The sequence below is a fragment of the Crocodylus siamensis genome, chromosome 2, assembly GCF_052110815.1.
Source record: "Crocodylus siamensis isolate JL-2025a chromosome 2, ASM5211081v1, whole genome shotgun sequence".
Lineage (NCBI taxonomy): Eukaryota > Metazoa > Chordata > Crocodylia > Crocodylidae > Crocodylus > Crocodylus siamensis.
Window position 1 is genome coordinate 209,168,591 of NC_143396.1, and position 22,859 is coordinate 209,191,449.

A 22,859-nucleotide genomic window follows, 5' to 3' on the forward strand; every position below is an offset into this window, starting at 1 on the left:
AATTACCATGCCTCCTCCTGCAGCACAGCCAGAAGAGGGCTGGGCCCTGCTTCCTTTTCCCCATGCTGCCAGGTTGGAGCTGGCCATACCCCCTTCTCCCCTCACCCAGCTGAATCAGGGCCAAGCCATGTCCCCTGCTGGGCCCTGCTTCCTTTTCCCCATGCAGCTAGGTTGGGGCTGGGCCATGCCCCCTTCTCCACCCTGCATGAGGCTGGATTGAGCCAGGCTGCCTCCCCCCTACTCCCTCCCATGCGCACAGCCAGATGAAGCCCTGCCACACCCATCCCAGGTGCTGGATCAGGACCACAGGTCACATCCAGCCCATGGATAGACCAGGCAAGGCCCACCTGGGCCACCATGGGAAAAGGCTGAGCACCACCACCACAAACCAATGGGTCCAATCTTTTTCACAGACAATGTTAGAAAGTTTTGAAATGTGGTACTCCTCCTCATGAGAGAATACATATTTCTGCACAATTATATCAATAACTAGAATAGATAGATCTGAATGATAAAATGCACATGCCAATTTCATGAACTACCATAATACCACTTGAAATTCGGGGTCCTTTGGATTATTTTTAGCAAATGTATTTAAGAAATCTGTATTAAGTGCATTTAAATTATCCATAATGAGATCAGGATCCACTGTACTACATGATATAAATGTGACCCTCTCTGATCACGCATGAAGGGAAGTAAATAGGCATAATAGAGGGATAGCAAATTGGAGAGAACAACACATACAGGGTTACTACTCCCCTTGGTCCTGCCCTTCAAAACACTGCTTAAAAACTGCTGAGCCAGCATGGAGAGAGAAAAGCACTGTTATATGCAAGGCTGGCACAACTTACACTAATTCACCACCACAGAACTGAGGCACAGAGAAATTAAGCCCATGTCTACAAGGAAAATTTACCAAGCCCAGCAGTGGTACCCTCAAGCATGCTGTGATTTTCTGTGTGGGCTTCCAGCTAAATTGAAAGCTGTGTAGGTGAATTCATGTGATGCTTCCAATAAGCTCACTAGCACTGGGGTGTGACAGGACCAGTTGCCCACTCCCACGCTAATTACTCCATCTGTAACAATGTTCAAACACATTGATTCTACTATAGGAGGTGGCCTACACAGGGCAGAGCAAAATGCTTCATGGTAACTTTATCCAGCCTAAGTGACTTGCCCAAGGTCCCCTGAGTAGGGCAAGAAGTCCATGGCAGAGCTAGAAATTAGACCCAGCTCTGGGACTTTGATTCTAGCCATTGTACAAGTAACACTTCTTTACCAAATTCTGCCTAGCCAAAATTCAAGCAAGGTGCAAAAACACCAGCGAAGTGAACAGATTATAGCTACAAAGACTTATGCAATGTTCACTTGTTATCATAAAATAAGATTTTTTCCACTATGCTGAAAAATAAGGAAGTACAAGATAAAATAAAATAAAAAAGATGCAAGTGTTTACAAATAAAGCAGGATTTGCAACAAAACCTTTAAGCTTCCCTGGCTTAAATACCAGATGCAGTTTAGCATTTAACATAAAAAATAAACACCTTGAACCAAGTTACATCCCTAGAGTCCTTTGAATTATAAGTGTATCCTCTGTTTTAGGATGAAATCATGAGAATATATCCAATCAACAACTGCAGAACTATAAAACCAAAGCACTAGACCTCTTCAGTAGATTATGGTTTTTTTGTCTCAAGGACTTTATTCTGAACCATTCTCCTTCAATTTTAGCAATTTTTATAAATAAAGGCAGAGGTATCCTAGGTTGCAGTCAGCTTACCCTACAGCTTCCAGGGTTTATCAACATGGTCAAGGTTTAGGTGACCAGGCAGAAAAAAAAAGATGAAATTCTTTGGGATAAACCCACAAAACCTTTTGATGCAATGTAACAATGAACCACAGTATGTGATTTAACATGGTTGGGTTTTTTTTTTTACCTGACTGCTCTTTCTAAAAAAAAAAAAGTGAAATAAATAATAATATGTAGGTTTTATTTACTACTTTATACACGTAAATCTCAGTGCTTTTCAGAGGCGAAACTCTCTAGTAACCCTCATTTTACACAAGATTGTTGAAGGGATTCATCTAAAGCATATGTGCTCAACTTGTGGCCCACAGGCCAAATCTGCATCCTCACCACCATGTCATCCAGCCTGCAGGGATCCTCACTGATACAAAAATTTGGCAGCAGAGCACTACTCCTCTGCTGCCAAATTTCCAGACTCATGGGCCAGAGAATGTGGCTCAGCACATAGAGGTAGCATGGGAACCCAGGGCATTTATACATGTGCTCTGGTTGTTTATGAGAGGAGCACTTTAATTAGAACGGCTCCAAGATCTACTCTATTAAAGTGGCCAGAGCATCATGTGTATCAGCATCCCCACGCTGAAAAATGGCAGCAGGGACACTTTAATTAAAGTTCACCAAACGAGCTTTAGTTAAAATCACCCCCGCCACCATTTTTCAGCCCAGGGACACTGATGCACGTGATGCTGGAGTCTGCTGGAGCACAGTAATTACCACACTCTGATTAAACAAGTCTGCTCCAATGTGCTACAATTACAGAACATTGGAGCAGCCTCGCTGCATGTGTATAGGCACTCCCAGAACCCAATCCCAAACATGTGGAAGTGGTGCAGGGCCCCAGGCCCGATCCCTACACAGAGGCCCAATCCAGTCCATACCATAGAACAACTCCACACCACGCATCTGGCCCACAGTGCCAAAAGATTGAGCACTGCTGATCAAAAATCATACAGCATGGCTACAACTTCTCTTAAACCTAGTGGGGCTCATATTCAACTGCTCCTCCATGAAGGACAGCATAGAAAATGCAGCCTCATGGGTAAAGATGGCTTATAGTAACTCCAGATTTTTAAGAGTAGTTCAGGATATTTCATCTCTCAGGACTGCTTATGGGTGAACCTGCAACCCAGATTCTATTTAGCAAATATCCCACTCTTTGCTGCCCCTCCTCCACCCTTAGCGTGTCATCTATAACAGGATTTGTAAGGGGGTAGCTCTATGCTGTATGTGGAGCAGGAAGTTTTCACTAATTGAGACTAGTTCATTGTGGCATCTGAATATCTCCATGGTTATATCCAGGACCAGCACAGGAGGCAATCTGTGCCAAGAATTAGGAATTAAGAACTGGTTCACTACCCAGCAGCCTCATGTTCCTTGCTCCTTCCTGCAGAACTACCCATTATGTCCAAGAATAAAGAACTGTGTTCTTGTATTATGGGTTTATGTCTTTGCTTTAATTACTAGATAAAATATTTTACCTCAATTTCATTTTGAGTTGCATTCACATATTAGAGTGTTAATAGCTATTCTCAAATAAATATATGCAAGTGAAGCAGATCCTCAGATTCTGCATTCCTTACTTAGGAAAAGCTTCCCTTGAGTTCAGATAAAGACTGCAAAGTGTGTCTGTAGCAAAACCCCCAGTTTTTCCTTTTTTTAAAAATTTATTTTAAAATGCATTCCCTTCCCTTCCCCAACCATTTCTGACTTTTTCTCTTCCTCTCTATTCCCTATAGATACATACAAGTAAGCTAAGATGTAGGATAAGCTTTAACATTTTATTTTACGTAGTAAGTTTTATTTTTCTCTCCCCTCTTTGCAAATAAGTGCCCTACTATTTTGATATAGATACCCACTGTTTTATAAGTGATAATTATTATGTTTTGTATTGATTTTTTTTTACTGCTTTTATATTGTGTGATTGTTTTAGGCCTATATATGCAAGTTAGCATAAGTCATGTAAAGTTTTCACCTTGTAATGTCAAGCCTCCATCTTATCCCCATGCCCGGTTGCGTAACCCATGACTCACACCTACCCCTCGTATGTAACTCGGCTCCTGAATGAATGGGGATGAATGAGGGTGCTTGAGAGACAATGGCAGTAGGTCTAAAAATAGCTCCCTCTGAATGACCAAACCATCAACACCAATACCTGAACCAACAACCCAGCCCTTGGAACCACCTTCAGCATTCAAGAAATAAAAGATGAGGCAACCCACCATTGTGCCAAGGCTGCACATGCTCAGTAAGAATACCTGGAGCCCTCTGGAACAGGACTGACCTTCCCTGGACAGGCCCTCCCCATAGGAGAGTAGTCTACCCGCTTCTGGACAACACCTGCTGGACACCAGCCTGGATAGGTAGCTATCACCCCCACCTCCTCTTCAACCAAGGACTTGGACTCTGTTTCTTTTCCCTTTCTGGACTCCAGGCCTTCCACTGAGTCTCTTTCTCCTGCTACCATTGTGAGTGCTTGTGTGTATGTGAGAATCAATAACTTCATGGGGCTGTGTAGCGTGTTGTCTGTTTAATAAAACTGTTATTTGGACCCCTGAGTTGGCTTTACTATGGTTCAGCCCTGCTCCAATCTCTGCTCCTCACCCCTCTAACTTCTGTCTCATTTCTCCCTCTCCTGCCTCTGGTTCTCTGCCACCTTTAACATCCATCCTGAGCTCCTCTCTGCCACCAAAGCCCTCTCAGTTTCCAGCTCCAAACTCCCAGGTTTCTGTTTCTCTCTCTTTTCTGGCCGTCTCCTCCTTGCCACCAGGCTTCTTTTTTTTTTTCTTTCTCCCAATGCACCAGTGACCTCGAGTAACCCTGGGGCCACTTGATCTTAAGTAAACCCAAGCCTCAGTTCCTCAGTCAGCTTCTCTCTAATCCACCGGTTCTAATCCTGGTTCTGGCAACTTTCACTGCCTACTCTTTAACTCTCTCTGTCACCTTATTCTTCCCCCAAGTATCCCAGGTACCCCAAGCACACACATACATACCATACCATCCAAGTCGGGAACTTACCTATGTGTAGCTGGGTTAAAAGCAGGGAGTGCATGGCTGGTGAGGGGATCCTGGTTTAAAGGCAGCAGGGCAGGGAGTTAACTGGTGAGTGTGTGTGTGTGTGTGTGTGTGTGTGTGTGTATATATATATATCATTATGTACATGATATACGAATTAGTGATCTGTGTACCTGTATTGAGTGTGCGGGTATTGACAACTGATTTTTGTCTAATTTTTACTGTGTATGTGCTTGAATTGGTGATAGGTATGCATATGCCTAGGTCAGTTTGGATGTGTATATGTTTGAGCTGGTTGTGTGCGTGTGTGTGCGCGTGCATGTGTGTGCGCGCACATGCATGCGCATGTGTGTGTGTGCATATGTGTGTGTGTGCGCGTGTAGCTAATTGGTTTGTGTGTTTGCATATGTGTAATTGTGTCACACCCTCCTAACAGCACAATATTGTGATCCTGAGAGCTGGCCTGACCCCACAGGGCAATATTTTCATTCCATATTTTCATAGCATTTATGATATCTTAATGAAGAAAATGTTTCTTGGATGCTTCCCCACCTATTCACAGTCACACAGTTCACTCTGCTCCCATTTGTAATCCAAAATTTCCCAGTAGAAACTAAAGTATCTGATCCCATGAAAGAAAGAGACACTGTGAAAATAAGCATTAGTGATTTCATACTGTTTTTTCCTGGTTCCTCATGACTAACCACTGTATAACTACTTGCTCTTATCACTGTTGGGACTACTTGTACAAAGCTAACAAGATCAGAACTTATATAAATTGCTATGGCAGTCATTCTGGATGTAAGGGCACTTTATAGCTCCTGCGCTGTAACTGAAGAAAATAGTAAACTGCTGTGCAACACTTGAATTTGTTTTTCTGTATAAAAAGTATTAAAAGGGTTAATCCAGGACTGTCCAACTGCTAAGTGGTCAGGAGCTATACAATACATACCCTGCAGGCCACACTAACAGAAACCACATGCCACAGGGCTCCTTATTACATACAGCTCTGCTGCACCACAGGTCCTGGTGCCCTCCCCACCACTACACCATGTGCTCAGGCACCCTACTTCACTGTAAGTTCCCCAGATGCAGGTTCCCCTGCTGCAGTGCTGCTCAGGGACCCCAGGCCGCAGGCTTCTCCCCTTCCCATCCCCCCTGCTCCAGCACTGTGGACTACACACATCACTGCATTGCCCTACTCCCTAGTGAAGCTGGAGGGAGAGAGAGTCCAGACCCCCCAGGGCTAGGCAGGAGCCCCAGGGTCACAATTTAACTCTGTGCAGGCCACCAGTTGGACAGTCCTGACTCAACTTATAACCTTCTAGCCTTATATGCTAGACAGCTAGGGTTTAGTCTTTTTGACTTACAAAGTGTCTAATCAAAAGTAGATTCTGCCATTTTTGGAATCCTACATAACTGCAGACTGCAAGATATACAGATTTACAACGTTCTCTCACCCATACCACAAAATGTTGGCTGTAAATTGCAGTGTGCTATGGCTTTCTTGATCTTCTTAAAGAGATTCTGTCAAATTAAAAGCTAAAATTAGAACTGGCTGAACATTTTTATCTATGATGAGAACTAACATCCATAATTTGTAGAGCATGGAAATTAAATACAATACAGGAAAATGTTTTCCAGTTTATTTTACCTAGTCCATTTCAATGTTTCCATTATATCATCTCTTTCTTATGTTGTTCATTCAGGCTTTTAATTCAGCAGCAGGGGAGAATGGTAACAGAACTCGATGGGCAGGTGTAGGACTAGAAATATTTTACATGATTTATTTTAATTGACTAGATTTCAAGTTGATTGTACCCCTTTATGGCCTGATTAAGTGAATTCATTATCATTTGTAATTTTATGAAAGCTCACTTAGAAATCCAAACAAGGGAAATTATAACATTCTAATCAAGGAATGCAAAAGGGATATAAAAGACCTCGGGAAAAAAAACCTTGATTGAATCATTGTCTAAAATATTCCTAATAACAGGTCATACAAATCTAACTTCAGACCTAAAGAATAGGGCTGTGCAAAGCTTCGGTCACTGATTTGATTTGGAGGAGACTCAGCCCGATTCAGAGGCCGAATCTCCAAAACCAAATCAAATCAGGAGACTCATTAATCTCTCCGAATCTAATTGGAAGCCTCTGATTCAATTCAGAGAGATTCAACAATTCAACCTTATACATTTTTTCTACACACCTCAAGGTACCAAGTGGCTTGTGAACACTGAGATGGTGGGGCAGATGAAGCATCCCATGGGAGCGTGGTGTGGGATTTGTCCCCAGCATGCTGGGGGGCAGACCCAGAAGTGGACCAGAAGCACTTCCAGTCCACTTCCGGGTCTGCTGAGGACCACACAGGAGACCCTTCCCCCTCACCCCCAGACTTGGTGACTGTTGCCTCCTGGGTGTGGGGGGGCACCCGGGGTTCCCCCTCTGGTCGATCACCAAGCCAGGGGAGGCGTGGGGGGGGGGGTCCTCCACTCACTCAGCAGTGGAACTGGAAGTGGATCGGAAGTACTTCCACTCCACTTCAGGGTCCGCTGGCAAACACGCGGGTGGGGGGGCCCCCCGCGCTTCTGTGGGGTGCTCCATCCACCCCACCATCTCAGTGTTCATGAGCCGCCTGGTATCTTGAGGTACGTAGAAAAAACATATAAAGCTGTGTCTATGGCCAAATTGCTGATTCTCTAAATCAGAATCGAATCGTCAGATTTGGATTCAGCCGAATTGAATTGGGTCAGTGATCCGAATCAGTGAATCAGATATGTAAGAATATGTTCTTACAATCTGCCAACCATTGCTGATCTATAGGACCTTACAACCAGAAACCTCCATTATGATAACCATTGTGAAACTGAGTAATACTCAAGAAGAAGAAGAAGATACACTGCCAGAACAAGCATTCCTAGAAATATTCTTCTGAGGCACATAATTCTAGGGACCAGTTAGAACAGAGAGATAGGTACCCCTTGCTTCACCTACTCAAATGACCTAGACAGGCCTACCAAAAGCACAGCCAGTTCCACAAATTCCAGCTCACTCCACTTATTCACTCACACCATTATTGATATTGGTAGCATTAGCTAGCCTTGCATGCTACTTTAAAAGAAGAGCGGTGTCCCAGTGACCTCTGCTATCCATCTAGTGCATCTGTGCAGGGAAAGGAATAATTAAGCCCATCATGTGAACATAACCCACCAGGGCATATCTATTACTGAGACTTACTGAACTCAATATCTGCTTTACTGCTTGAGGGAGTGAAGGACAAAGAATATGTAAGGAAAGAAACCTCAGCACCAACATATATATAGAGATGTGAAATTCAGAGATGAATTTTCATAAATATAGGACTCTTTTTAAAAAAGGATTATAAAGTGATTTGTTGACAAGTCAGACAATCTTTTTAGGTTACTCTTTTGTATTTACACTAAGAAACTATTTTTTTAAATTTTCTGAACACAAAGATTTTTCCTAATTATACGTAATTTATCAGCTTAATATTTAGTTTTCATAAATAAAAGCAAAGTTCTCCCCATATTTCCCACCCCCAAATTTATGCATATTTTTCTTTCTTTTCCTACCATTCAAGAAGGAAAACTGAACAGAGTTTAGCAAAATTAGAGGCAGTCTCAGATATGGTTCAACCGTTACGTTCTGTGAAAGAAATATTTTACAGAAGTAAGGCTCCCAGGATTTTAATTCTACTGGAACCTTTATTTTGTAGGGCTTAAAAAAAACCCAAACAAACAGACAAAACACCCTTCTTCCCTCTGATTCAAGCTTTAAGGTTGCTTCTTCTATACATTTCAATGATCCAATGTTTCCTGATGATTAGGATTGCCAACACTTTTGCCCAGGTTCTCATCTCACACCTCAGTTACTATAATCTGCCAAATGCTGATTGAGGCAAGCTCATCAAGTTCATTCAAAATATTGTGGATAAAATGATCTCTCTCATGATGCTCTAACCAAAACAGCATCTTTATATCCTTCTACTAACTACCCATTCCATATCACATGAAACACAAACTTAGCTGGTGAAATCTTAGCCCCATTAAAGGGAATGGCAAAATTCATACAGACTTCAACTTTTTGTTTTTACCTTTAATGACCTTTGCATTTTCACCTTATCCCACCATGACCTCAGCTGTACCTTTACTCTGCCAAATCTCCCAGCCTTACTGCTTATCAGTCACCTTAGTGCTTTTTACATGCTGCCTTTCACACATGGAACAATTCCTCAAAAGAATCAATATGGCCACTACTTCATTGTGTTTCATGTACCCAAAGAAACCCATTTTAAATATAGGGCAGGCTTCTGGCTCTACAGGACAGAAGCAATATGGCCAGATGGAATACGTTCTCCACAATGCCTGTTTTAAGCACATGGAGATTTCCCCACTTGATATAATATTTATGTTAGCAATATCCTACTCATTAGCCCTGCTATTGAGTGCAAATTTCCTTCAAGAGATAATTCAGGTGCACTCCCTTCAGGAACCATCTCTGAGTAGGGTTGCCAACCCTCCAGGATTGCCCTGGAGTCTCCAGGAATTAGATATAAACCTCCAGGAGATTGCTGAGTCTCACCCAGGAGACAAATGATAAGGCATTCATTAAAATAAATATTAAATGCTGAATCCAATTTATACAGTAGTCCAGTGGGTTTTTAAATTGTAATAGTAATGTGCATTTGTTTTCCTGATGTAGTCATTAATGTCATTACATCATGTGATGAAACCTCTTGGAATAGATTCAAACAGTTGGCAACCGTATCTCTGAGCATAAGTCCTGATGTAGCCATACTCCTTTGGAAAAGATGCGGGGAATCTAGAGAGCTACAGGAAAAGCACTTGGCCACTGCCAGGATACCCCAAATTCCAAAGGAGACATAGAATATTGCTGGTTTGAAAGGCAGCTGAGCCGTGAGACTGCTGGTGGGCCATGATGGTTGCAAACCCTATCATACAACAAAATATCTAGGAAGAAGTTCACTGTAGTGAAGTACATAGTGTTTTCCTTCCCAACATGGGCTCCCAACAAATCTTTATCAGGATTGTGGTCAAAGAGGGTGTGTCTACTTTGACACAACTGCAGTGCTGCAGTGAAGTATTGCATACCTGCTCCGCATGTCAGCTACAACCTGAAACTGCCCTAATATAGTCCTATTTGGGCGAAGTTGGCCATGCAAACATGTTTGAAACAGTGAGCTTATTGCCATGAACCTGGCACCACTGTAACAAGCTACATTACATCCATTTTGGAGTGCAGCACACAGATGGAGCAAGCAGGCCATGCTTTTCTGCAGTCTTTCCAAGCATAGTCTGGAGATAGCATAGACACCTGGGGACCAGCCACCTGAATCATTAGCTGAGCCAGGTTTATATGGTCTCATTCTGTTTCAGCTTAATGATGTTTCAAGTAAAGCCCTCAAGCATTCCCATAAAGTATGACATTTTTTAATTTTATATGAGAAATGTGTATACATGTCCATAATAAGAAAGGAAGGTGGCCAACGCATACAATTTAGCCTAAGCCAGAAAACAGACAAACAAAGAAATGTTCATAATCTGGCTATAGAAATTTCCAACACAATCTATTAAGTGTTTTCAGTTCTAGAAGGTGAAAATATGCAATACACCTATGTAAAAGAACCTTTGTAGTCTCATGTATATTTTTATTGGCTAAGATGCGTTTCATGCAAGAGTAGAATTTGTATATATACTTGTGTTTCACTACAGTTATAATATCTTATTTCAAATTGGATTTTTTTCCACAGGAAGGTTTATAGGTAACCAGAGAGTCAATAGAAAAGCAAGAGACTAAGTTATATTGTTAATCTAAAACCTCAAGCTGCTTTAACTAAAAGTTATCAGAGAATTATATTTAATTTATTAAGTAGTATTCAATAAAAGGAGCCTACTTGTACAGTTATCCCTCTTTCAACTCAAAAAAATGGAAACCAACTAAAATTCAAAGCCTTAAGCACTCATACAACTGTCTATTGCTTGTCGCCTAACTACAGCAGCAGAAGTCTCCATGCTTCCCCTGCATATGGATCCCAGATTTTGGACACAGCCAGCCTGCAGAGAATTTTGTTGCTTGCTTTCTCACACATACATACAAAAAGCAACTACATCGCTCCCATCCTGAAATAAATCCAGGTCAGGAGACAGTTTAAAAAGACTTCATAGATTTCATAGACATTAGGGCTGGAAGAGACCTCGGAAGATCATCGAATCCAGCCCCCTCTCCCAGGGGCAGGAAGTCAGCTGGGGTCACAGAATCCCAGAAAGAAAAAGATCCAGTTGACTCTTAAAGAAATCCAGAGTAGGTGCTTGCACCACCTGTCCGGTGCCAGCTTCTCTGCTGATGTAACCCCAGTAATCCTAGTGCAGTTTCTCCAGCAAAGAATTGCCCACTGACTTTTAAAGCTTTTGTGGACTAACTCCAGCATAAGGTAAAGCATGGGTGCCACACTCACACTGATTTTCTGCTGTACTCTGTACTCCTTTCTTACTTCCTCTCCTTCTTTAAAGCCATCCTCCTATCTTCCCTTTAACACATGTTGATCAGTGTATGTAAGGCTGCATATCCAGAATAGCCTCCCTCTATTTCTTGGATTCATCACCGTCTCATTTTGTTTCAAAACTTACTTGGAAACAGCTTTTCTCCCTTACCTGTATTCCCCAGCAATCTTCCCTTTTGCTATTGATGTCTCATTTTTAACAGTGCCATTATATTACTTGATTTCATGGGGAATGTTTACAAGTAGGGTTGATCCTACACCCGTGGCAGTCAAAAGCAGCACTCGCTGGAGCAATTCCAAAGCTCACCAGAAAGGCCACATACAGAATAAAATTGTACTGTGTTAAATACTACTGTGCTTAAACAAAGTAAACTGTGACTGACCCAATGACCTCCAAGTCACAGGATCAGATCTTGGAACCTTCATTCTCCTGCTAATTTAAAATTCACTGCACCTGAGGATTTATAGCCTTTACCAGACATTGCTATGCATCTCCACTGCCTCTCATTAGAAAGCAACACAGCATTCTCCTTTGTGACTGTCTGCCTTTTCCACTTTCAGTAATCATCAGTGCCACAAATGTGAATGGAGAAGAATTAGAAAAGGCATCACAAAATGAGATGGTAAGCAAAGGCCTTACAAAATTATATCTGGTAAATTTTAAATGTCACTGATGTCTATTTTTGCTACATATATACACTTACAGTTACCTCCAGAGCAACCACTATTCATTATGCCTCAAGTTTGTTTGAAAGATGACTCAGCTGTAGCTAAAGTCCTTTCATTTCTCCAAATTTTTATGTCATTAACAAAACTACCTATAACAGTCTATCATGATGGCATGATTAAGACATATGAGTTTCCACAGCCACAAAGGAGTAATGTGTCTACCATCACAGTCACCTGCCTTTGACCCTCCAGCTTGAAGAACCAGGTCGGCATTTACAACCGACTGGGGACAGCCTTTGGCATAAGTCCAAAGCAGGGCTTTGAACACAGGCTTTTCAAGGCCACAGCAATATGCCATAAGTACTCTGTGCTGGATAATTGGTAGTAGAGATGACCAAAAAAGTATGGTGAATTATTTGAAAAAGTTAGATCTTTTTTTTCCTGCTTTAGGAATTAACCTAATCATTGCTGTTCACAGATCATGATCTTGGTCCTGCTTTCAAGAGGGGGTTAGGCTAGATACACCTTTCCTTTCCCAATGCAGCAGAAAATAAGGTAAATACTCAGGCTTTAGTGTCTGACCAACATCACTTGTTCACTAAAAATACCTCTCACAGAGCTTATATATACAACTTAGAAAGTCACATGATACTAATTAATATGTTAACAGAAGGAAAGGTATGAGCATTAATGAGAATTCATTTCAAAATTATTTAAAAGTTTTGCATTATTTATACAAAAAACTAGAACTTTTGCATTATTTATCATGCTCTACTAATTGGCAAAGATAACTTAGATATTTGTATGCACCAGTACTGTAGTGTATAGTCACCAGTACAGCCAGGCAATACATTTACAAGTGATTAATTAATTAACTTGATTGAAAAGCAAAATTTCCATTTTGGACTAAATTTGGGCATTAGAATTTCAGGGGGGTTCTATATTTAATTAAGAACATTTTTAATTTTCTGTAAAACATAGATTTAAAAAATGGGTTTGGAAAATCTTCATTTTTAAATTCTGAACCTTAATTTTGGAATTCCAAAAATAAAGGCAACTATTGTTTGGAACCAACTGAAACACTTGATCTTTTCTAGGTAATACTACCTACTGTTTGTATTGTAAAGGAACAGTTATGAAACTGCCAAACTGTTTGTTTCTTCAAACAAGAGGAACTTTGATCTCAGTGTTTGCTGATGGTATCACAGCAAACTTTGGTCTAGGAAAGAAAATAAGGTGTTTCAAGCCATACAAAGAATTTTAAAAATAAACAAAAATAGAATATCTCAACTATTAAGTCATATTATATCACTAATATGAGAGTACTACTGTGTCATGACATCATAAAGTAACATAGGAACATAGGACTGAAAAGGACTACTGTAGATTACTGAGTCGAATCCCTTGTGATTGCAAATACCCGTGTAATAAACATTTGTCCAAAAAGATCCAGAATAACATCTACTTTCACACACACAGACACAAAGTGCCCTCTAGTATATTATAGCAAACTAGGATATTTATTGCAAGCAGAAGAAGGGGAATAAGTGGACTATTGAAAGAGCAAGAGACACAAGACAGCTGATAGTGACATTGGATCACAGGAAAAACATTCAGGCTGTGTACGGACATTCAGGGACATTAGGGTGAAGTTAGATCAAGTTAAAAATGGCCATCTGATCTAACTTAGTTCACCCAGGTATGGACCTTACACTACTTAGGCTGACCTAAGTTAACCCTACCTCTGAGGTATACTTAATTTATATTGGGTTAGCCAATCCTAGGGCTGGGAAAGCCCAGTTTCTGACTCCAGCCCCAGGGCTGAACTTTGCCTACCACCTCCCCAGCACTGGCTATTTTTAGCCCTTCACACTTTCCTCAGATGGACAATCACCCCCTCCTCTCCACAGTGCAGCCACTCCTCCCTTCTTCCCCTCTCATCCTTCAAGCTGCTCCTAGTGCCAGTTTTAACACCATTCACCAGTGCTGGGAGCTGAGCAAGTAAGATGGAGTGGAGGGAGAGACAGGCAGGATGGGGAGTGGTGGTCCATGGTGGGGAGGGGGGCTGTTTATCTGGAGGTTAGGGGGCTAAAAATAGTCCCTGATCTGGGAGTAGGGAAGAGAGGTCCCCCATCTCCCCCAAGTCCCCATGCAAGCCACCCTGATCCTGCCGAACCCTCGTGGGCCCTCCTGATTCCCCTGCAGAGCCCACTAGCCCTCCCAATTCCCCTAATCCCTCCTATGGACCCCATCTTCCCCCAATCCCACCACGGACCCCCAATCCTCACCCTGAGCCTGCTTGACTCTCCTGATCCCCACCAACCTCCCCTTCACAGGTCCTCCCATCCCAATTTACTTGAGATTGGGTGACCATTTTTCACTTGATCGAACCTCCCTCTTAGAAATGGATTACATGCTACACTATAGGTAAGGGCAAAAGAAAATAAAATAAAAAACAAAACAGTTATTTCCAATCTGACGTGGGGAAGAAAAATCCATCCTGATTTCTTTTATGGGTGCAATAATCCCACAAAAAAAACATGCAGACTCTGATACAAAACTGGAATTCATGTGATTAAAATATTTGAGTTCAAAAGCTATTCCATTTTTTACCCCTGCCCTCAACTTCAGCTGGAAATGAAGAATGAATGCAATAAACTACTTAAAAATTAACTAAAAACAGCCAGTATTTCCAAACACTGGGAAGCTCTTCAGCTGCGTAATATGAATGTAGTGTAATATTAGGTAACCCAGTATTCTGTCACTTAAACTTAAAATTTAAGAACTTTAGAATTTAAGAAAATTAAGAAAATTAAAAACTTAAAAACTTAAGGCTAGAAGAAAGGTAGTTTTCTATGAAGATAAAATTTAATATCATCTTCCACGCTTCCTCATTTTAAATCTTTATTTTAAGAATTGGTCTGATGTTTATTCTGCTTGATTATCAGTTTTGGTATTCAAACAAAATTTAGAGTTAAAAATAGCACATTTTTCATTAGGTTGTTAGCATTTTTATCACAGGTTACACCTATCCAGTTTTATTAGCTCTGCTGCTACTGTATGCTTTGAAATCAGTCCTAAGAATCTTATTCAGAGAAAAAAGAAAAACAACAGACATGAACAACACCAATGATTGGTCTGAAAAAGCAGTTTCTCTACAAACTTACCTGTCAGCATAGACAGAGGGCACCTACATCAAGTTCATCAGTATCTAGTTCTCTTTCATTTTGTCTCTCTGTAAAAGGCAGAAAAGGCACAAAGAACAACACATGAATAAAAGATATTCAACAGCCAAAGACCACTCCTGCCTTCTGAGGCTGGTTTATAAAAGAGGATGATTCACAGCACAAGAGAGCTAATAGCCTGTTACACTGAAAAAGACTGAGACAGTTGTACGTTATACCACCGATCTTAGAAAAATCACACCATGTCCTAACATTTAAATATTACACAAAAACTCTTTAGGACAAGACCTAGCTTTGTTCTCTGTCTCCTTCAGCATGAACAAACATTGGTGCTTAAAAAATTATTACCAAGCAGCAACAAAAGTTGAGATCAGTGGCATTCAACAGAGGGAGCTGGAACTGGCTTGTGGGCTGGGGGCTTGAAGCTGAATTCAGAGTAGGCTGAGGTTTTGGACTAAAACTGGATCAGAGCTACCAAATGCTGATCTGACAGCACTGAAAGCTTGAGAGCCATAGTTCTGATTTCAGCCCACTTGAAGTAGAAAATAAGTTACTTTTGGTTTTGGATATTACCAAGAATTAAAATCAACTCATTTTTATGGATCTGATCCACTTGCAGTAATGCAATTTCAGTGCAACAACAGGGATCTCAGCACGTATTTAGACGTCTACAACCAGTATAAAGGCAGAGAGAAATTATATGCGTCTTCACTAACAAGAAAGTGATAGATTTCATTTAATCACAACAAAATGTATAATTATAGTATCCTTTTTTCTATTATAAATTCTAAGTTTCTTCTGCGAAGTCACTTTTTATTTAGAAGTAGAAAGTAGGCTTTAGTTTTGGTTTTATAACATTAGGGTTTTTTTCACAAAAAGAGATTGCTGTCCTCATAACCAACCCCAGTCTGAAGGACTAGGGTATTACTCTTAGTCTGGTCTCTACCCTTTGACCTTTTTGGCATGGGAGACCGTATTGCAGAAGTGGGCAATTATTTTGGCTGGAGGGCCACTTACCAAGTTTTGGCAAGCCAAGCCATCGAAGGCTGCAAGGGTAGCCCCCTGGTCGTTATCTTGAGACAGGAAGTCCCACCCTCTAAGCGGTGACCTTTGCCACCAGAAGTCCCTCCTCTTGCCCCTCAGAAGCACTCCTTTCAGCAAGGGGGTTTGCCATCTTGGAACCAGAAATATACCAAATTATATTCTAAAAATCAAGAGTACTACAATGTTCATTAATTTCATTTTCGTGTGGAGGAGGGTGCAAGTGTGGGGGGGGTTTGTAGGGATCTGGGGAAACATGTGGGTGTATGTGGGTGGAGGTGTGAGGTATGGGTGGGTATGTGGGTTGTGCGGGGGCTGTGAGTGTGTGGGAGGGAGGTGGCTGTGGAGGGTTGTGGCATGGGTTTGCCCACAGCTGCCCCCTCCCCTCCCCCTCTGCAGCAGGCAGAGCCCCAAACAGCACTCCTCCATGCCCAGGCTCCATGATCCTGCAGCTCCTGGCCCCAGGGCACTGACATGGGCCCCATGCTCCCGCTCACTGTCACTTCCCCACCATCTGTCACTGCTGCCACTTCCCCCACCCATTTGCCACTTCCCTGTCCCCCTCTCACCCCACTCACTGCTTCAGCACCATTTCCCAGCTGCACAGCCAAGACCACAGAACACAGCAAGAACTGGACAGGCCTAGCCGGCACCACACAGAGCCAGCAGAGAATCACAGGGGCCAGGCCAGTTTCTGCTGAGTCCTGTAGCCCAGTGCTGCAGCCAGGAAGCACATGGTGCCAGAGCAGTGGCAGCTGTGGGTAGGAAAACAGGGAAATGCTTGTGTCAAGCACACGGCAGTGAGTGGGCATATGGAGGACAGTGACAGCTGGGCAGGAGCACAAGATCCATGCTGGTGTGCCAGGACCAGCACCAGCAGGGTCCTAGGATGGGCTGAGGGCTGGCAGGGACTCTATGGAGCTGGACTGGACTGCATCAGCAGGAACAGGGGGAGCCAGTCCAGCTCCACAGAGCCCCTGCCAACTGGGCCCCATGCTCCTGCTGCCCCACCCTGGGCCCCACTGGCACTGGCGTGGGCCCTGTGCTCCTGCCCAGCTGCTGCTGTGCTCCGCACACCCACTTGCTGCCCCTTCCCCCCGCCTTCTGCAGCCATTTCCCTGCTCCCACCCTGCCTGCTGGCCACTGCACTACCACGTGGTTCCAAGCTGCGGCACCAAGACCATAAGAGACGGAGCAGCCCAGCCCTGGGGACTGGGGCAATCACCTGCAGTGTTCTCCTGCCTCCCTCCCTCCATTCTTCTTCTCTGAGTTACCCTTCATCACATGGGAGGCAGGAACATCCCCAGGGTCCCAGCCTACTGTCCCTGGCTCCTGTCATCTTTGGTAGGCAGCCAGGGACAGATAAATATTAATTTTCTAAATTTTTTAGGGGCCCTGTGGGCTGGGTAGAATGGCCTGGCAGGCCGGATCTGGCCCACAAGCCATATTTTACCTGCCCCTTCCCTACTGGCAGCTATGCCATGCTACAGCAAACATAACACTCATGGTTAGAGACATGCAAGCCACTCCACTACATCAAAATAGGAATACCCTCAGGGTGGTCTTGAGCAAGCAAAGATTCAGGATGTGGAAGGGATGATCCAAACCGAGATTCAGCCCACCGATTACTACCCCATGGTCCTAGTCCATGTGGGTACTAATGATGCAGCCAGAAGAAGCCCTGATCACCTGATGGAAGACTATCACGCTCTGGGGTGCATGCTAAAGGAGACAGGCGCACAGGTGGTTTTCTCTTCTATCCTACCAGTGAGTGGACGTGAAAGACGGCATGAAACATGCATCGCGGAGACCAATTAGCGGCGTAGGGAAGGGTGTGTCGAGGCGGGCTTTGGCTTCCTCAACCGTGACCGGCACATCACGACAAGAGACATGCTTGGATGGGATGGGCTCCACCTTTCCCCTAAAGGTAAGCGTGTCTTTTCTTCTAGGTTGGTGGACCTCTTCCAGTGGGCTTTAAACTAGGCTTGTTGGGAGAAGGGGAAGACGAGGGTGGAGGAATCATTGGACTGCCAGACAAAGCAACACCCACAAGTACAGCCCAGCCTAGACCAATGAGCGAAACATATACACAGGTAAGCGACAGGGACCAGGGCAATGCTGTGATTAGGGGGCCAGTACATACATCCACAGGAGGCCTCAAATGCCTCTACACAAACGCTCGTAGTATGGGAAACAAGCAGGAGGAACTCACCCTCCTGCTAGCTGACACCAACCCAGACATAGTGGGGATCACTGAAACATGGTGGGACTCAACGCATGACTGGGCAGTGAATGTCAAGGGCTATAGGCTGTACAGGAGGGACAGGATAGGAAGGAAAGGTGGGGGCGTGGCACTCTACATTAAGGAGGAATACCCGTCCTCATCAATTAACAAAGTATCAGAGGAAGGGCACTCTGAAGTGCTTTGGGATAGAATAGAAGGCAGTCAAGGGCAAAGAGACTTAACAGTGGGGGTCTACTACAGACCTCCCAACCAAGAGGAAGAGCTCAACTAGGAATTCTTAGGTCAGCTCACAGAGCTAGTGAAGTCTAAGGATGTGGTAGTCATGGGGGAGCTGAACTTCCCAGACATCTCCTGGGAAGAGCAGTCAGCTAGAACTGACCTCTCACATAGGTTCTTAGCCAGAATGCAGGACCTCCATCTAACCCAGGAGGTGCATAGCCCCACCAGGGGAGACGCCCTGTTGGACCTGGTGCTGGCCACGGGAGATGACCTGGTGAGGGGGCTGTGGGTGCTCAACCACCTGGGCGACAGTGATCATCGCCTGATGGAATTCACCATCCAGCACAAGGTTGGCAAAGGCCTGCAGCAAGGCAGCAGCCCTAGATTTCAGGAGGGCAAACTTCAATGAGCTAAGGAGAACAGTCAGGGAAACACTGAGGTCCCCGAAGGGAGGGGAGCAAGGTGTCCAAGGAGAGTGGTCGCTCCTTAAGGAGATGATCCTCCAAGCCCAAAGGGAGGTAATCCCAACACGGATCAAAGGGAGCAGGAGGGCACACAAGCCCCCATGGCTCACCAAAAGCATCCAGGAATGTCTCCTAGCTAAAAGGGAGGCATACACTCAATGGAAAGGAGGGGCCATCACCAGGGATAACTATACTGCAGTTGCTCAGGGATGCAGGGGGGCAGTCAGGAAGGCCAAGGCAGAGATGGAACTAGGACTAACTTCCCAGATTAAGGACAATAAGAAATCCTTCTTAAATACATAGGGGGTAAAAAGAAGGTTCTGGGTAGTGGGGCCCCTGCACGACACGTTAGGAAATTTGGTCGTCACACCAGACGACAAAGCCAACATATTTAACGATTTCTTTGCCTCCATTTTCCTAAGCAGGGACTGGAACAGTCCCTCCCTGCTGGGCCCCCCTCAAGCCCCAGGGGAGGCACACCTAGGCCAAGGGTTAGTGAGGAACTAGTTAAGGAACTTCTGGAAGGACTGGATGTATTCAAGTCAGCAGGTCCAGATGATCTCCACCCTAGAGTACTACAGGAATTGGCTAAGGTCATTGCAGGACCCCGGCACGGCTTTACGAGCACTCGTGGTGCTCTGGTGTGGTGCCAGAAGACTGGAAGAGGACCAATGTTGCTCCCATCTTCAAAATGGGGAAGGAGGAGGACCTGGGAGACTATTGGCCAGTTAGTCTTACCTTGATCCTGGGTAAGCCTTTTGAGAAAATTATTCTGGCACATATCCACGAGGGGCCAGCAGGGGACATCATGCTTAGGGGCAACCAACACGGGTTCGTTAGAGGCAGGTCCTGTCAGACCAACATGATAGCCTTCTATGATCAGATCACCAAATCCTTAGATGCAGGGGTAGCAGTGGACATAGTCTTGCTGGACTTTCGGAAGGCCTTCGACACTGTCACTCACCCTGTTCTCATTAAGAAACTGGGAGACTGTGGTGTCAACACCCACACAGTCAATTGGGTTGCCAACTGGCTGGAGGGCCGCACCCAGAAAGTGGTGGTGGATGGGTCATTTTCAACATGGAGGGATGTGGGCAGTGGGGCTCCGCAGGGCTCGGTCCTCGGGCCCGCACTGTTCAACATCTTCATCGGTGATTGGGATGAGGGGATAAAAAGCACCCTGTTCAAATTTGCTGATGACACTAAGAAGTGGGGGGATATGAGCATGCTAGAAGGGAGCAACAGGCTGCAATCGGACCTAGACAGGTTACCGGGGTGGGTGGATGAGAATAGGATGGGATTCAACACTGACAAGTGCAAAGTGATGCACCTGGGGAGGAACAACCGGCAACATACCTACAGGCTGTGGAACTCCCTTCTTGTCAATACAGAGGCAGAACAGGATCTTGGAGTCATCACTGATGCCAAGATGAACATGGGCCGGCAGTGTGGGGATGCCGTCAGGAAGGCCAACCACACCTTGTCATGCATCTCAAGCAGGTCCAAGGAGGTGATCCTCCCCCTCTATGCGGCACTGGTCAGGCCGCAGCTGGAGTACTGCGTCCAGTTCTGGGTGCTGCACTTCAAGAGGGATGTGGACAACATGGAGAGGGTCCAGAGGAGGGCCACTCGTATGATCAGGGGGCAGCAGGGCAGGCCCTGGGAGGACAGGCTACGGGACCTGAACCTGTTCAGCCTCCACAAGAGAAGGCTGGGGGGGATCTAGTGGCCTGTTACAAACTAGTCAGAGGGGACCAGCAGGCATTGGGGGAGTCCCTGTTTCCCCGAGCACTACCAGGCGTGACTAGAAATAATGGTCACAAGCTGGCAGAGCGTAGATTCAGACTAGACATCAGGAGGCGCTACTTCACTGTCGGGGCGGCTAGGATCTGGAACCAACTTTCAAGCGAAGTGGTGCTGGCTCCTACCTTGGGGGTCTTTAAGAGGAAGTTAGATGTACACCTTGCTGGGGTCGTTTGACCCCAGTACTCTTTCCTGCCATGGCAGGGAGTCAGACTCGATGATCTACTCAGGTCCCTTCCGACCCTAGAAACTATGAAACTAAGGTAAGAGTACAGAGAATGAAACAGTCAGGGCATATCATGAGAACATGAGAGAAGGCATGTAAGGCAGATTTGGGAGCCAGAGGTAGAGGGTATCAGATCTCAAGGTAAATCAAGAAAACAGTGGGAAGATAATATAAAAACTGATCTGGAACGGATAGGCAAAGATGGAACAAAAGAGAAGGAGATTCCACAAGACAGAAAGAGATGGAAGGCTGTAGTTAAGGTGGTTATATGCCCTTAAGGCGTGTGAAACCAAAGAAAGTGAGGAAGTTTTTCAGAGGATTTAAAAAAAAACACAAAACACAAAGCAGCAACTAATATACCTCACATGATTGCATATTTTTTTCATTTTAGATGTCTCATGCTTTTTGACCTGCTCTAGTGCAAAGTTATGCTTACTAAACCAATTTAATCACACTCTGTATTATGTGAATTAGGCGGCAGAATCTAGTCCTAATGATTTCAGCGGAACTACTTGCAACATACATTGCAAGGCAACATTAATAAGGTGGCAGAATCTGGACTTTAGCAGCTCCGAACAAAGAACACCATATTTTTAAAGATATCCCTTGCTGTAAATATAGGCAATACTACCGATAATGAGAAAAGCAAGTATTTCTTAGGGCGATATCTTTTATTGGACTAACTATGTAGCTACTCTAAAGTTAGATAAGCTTTCAAATGCAAAATATTTTTCATCAGGAGGTCTGTCTTGCATTCAAAACATTGTTTAATTTTATCCCACCTACATAGTTGGTCCAATAAAAGATTTCACCCTAAGAAATCCTTGCATCTCGCATAATCTCTGGACCAACACAGCTACATCACTCTTACACTACAGATAATGAGAAAACATTATCCAATTACTTCAGGTAAATTAGCTGGCATTTTAAGACCACTGCTGTAGCATGTGGTATTCCATCCCCATTTATAGAAGCAGACATAGAAAAGAAAAATTAACTATAACAATATCACAAGGTATCAGTAGTCTGCTTTCTGAAGTCAGGTTATGACTTTGAGAGAGAAACTAGGAATTGGTGGGAAAATGGCCCCAGCTTCAGTAGGTTTTTGACCAAACATTCAGAGCAAAGTACCAGTAACTGTACTGCAAAAGTGTATTTATGCCCCATGACAGTACTCTGGCTTCCATTCCAGCCTGTCATTGACTCACCAGCCACAGCTACACTAGCTTTTAGAGGATTAATAATGTTCTGGCTACAGTAAAGACATTAAGACCTAACAATACCATGTATTTTCATTCCCCCAGCATGCTGTGAACAGTAGCTTCCACTCAGTTGTAGTCCCTGCCCTAGCCAAACAGTAACTGAGTAACTCCCAAAGTTCTACTGCACTCAAATGGTTGGATACCATGCTGCAAACATACTTTTTTCTCCTTTCTCTGTTCTCTGTGCAATTTCCACACAATTTTGCTGCAACAGTTTAGTGCATTAAAGAGAAAAAATGCAATTAGCTGGAAAGGACAATTTGACACCTCCTACATTGTTGGATTTTTTTATATGTAGGCATTATGATGTGAGACATCCTATCATGGGGATTAATTAGATTTAAAAAATTGCAGAAATTTAATGAATTCTGAAATGGCAGAA

The 22,859-nt window shown here is 43.9% G+C and overlaps 1 protein-coding gene across 3 annotated transcripts in view; it reads right to left on the minus strand.

Moving 5' to 3' along the window:
• SHANK2 (SH3 and multiple ankyrin repeat domains 2) overlaps nucleotides 1-22,859 on the minus strand; it is a 736,911-nt gene that overhangs the window by 649,176 nt on the left and 64,876 nt on the right. For all 3 annotated transcript variants that reach the window (XM_090032909.1, XM_090032907.1, XM_090032908.1), the window contains exon 2: nucleotides 15,200-15,267. The gene's annotated coding sequence lies outside the window, so the exon portion shown is untranslated. The remainder of the gene's footprint in view (nucleotides 1-15,199; nucleotides 15,268-22,859) is intronic.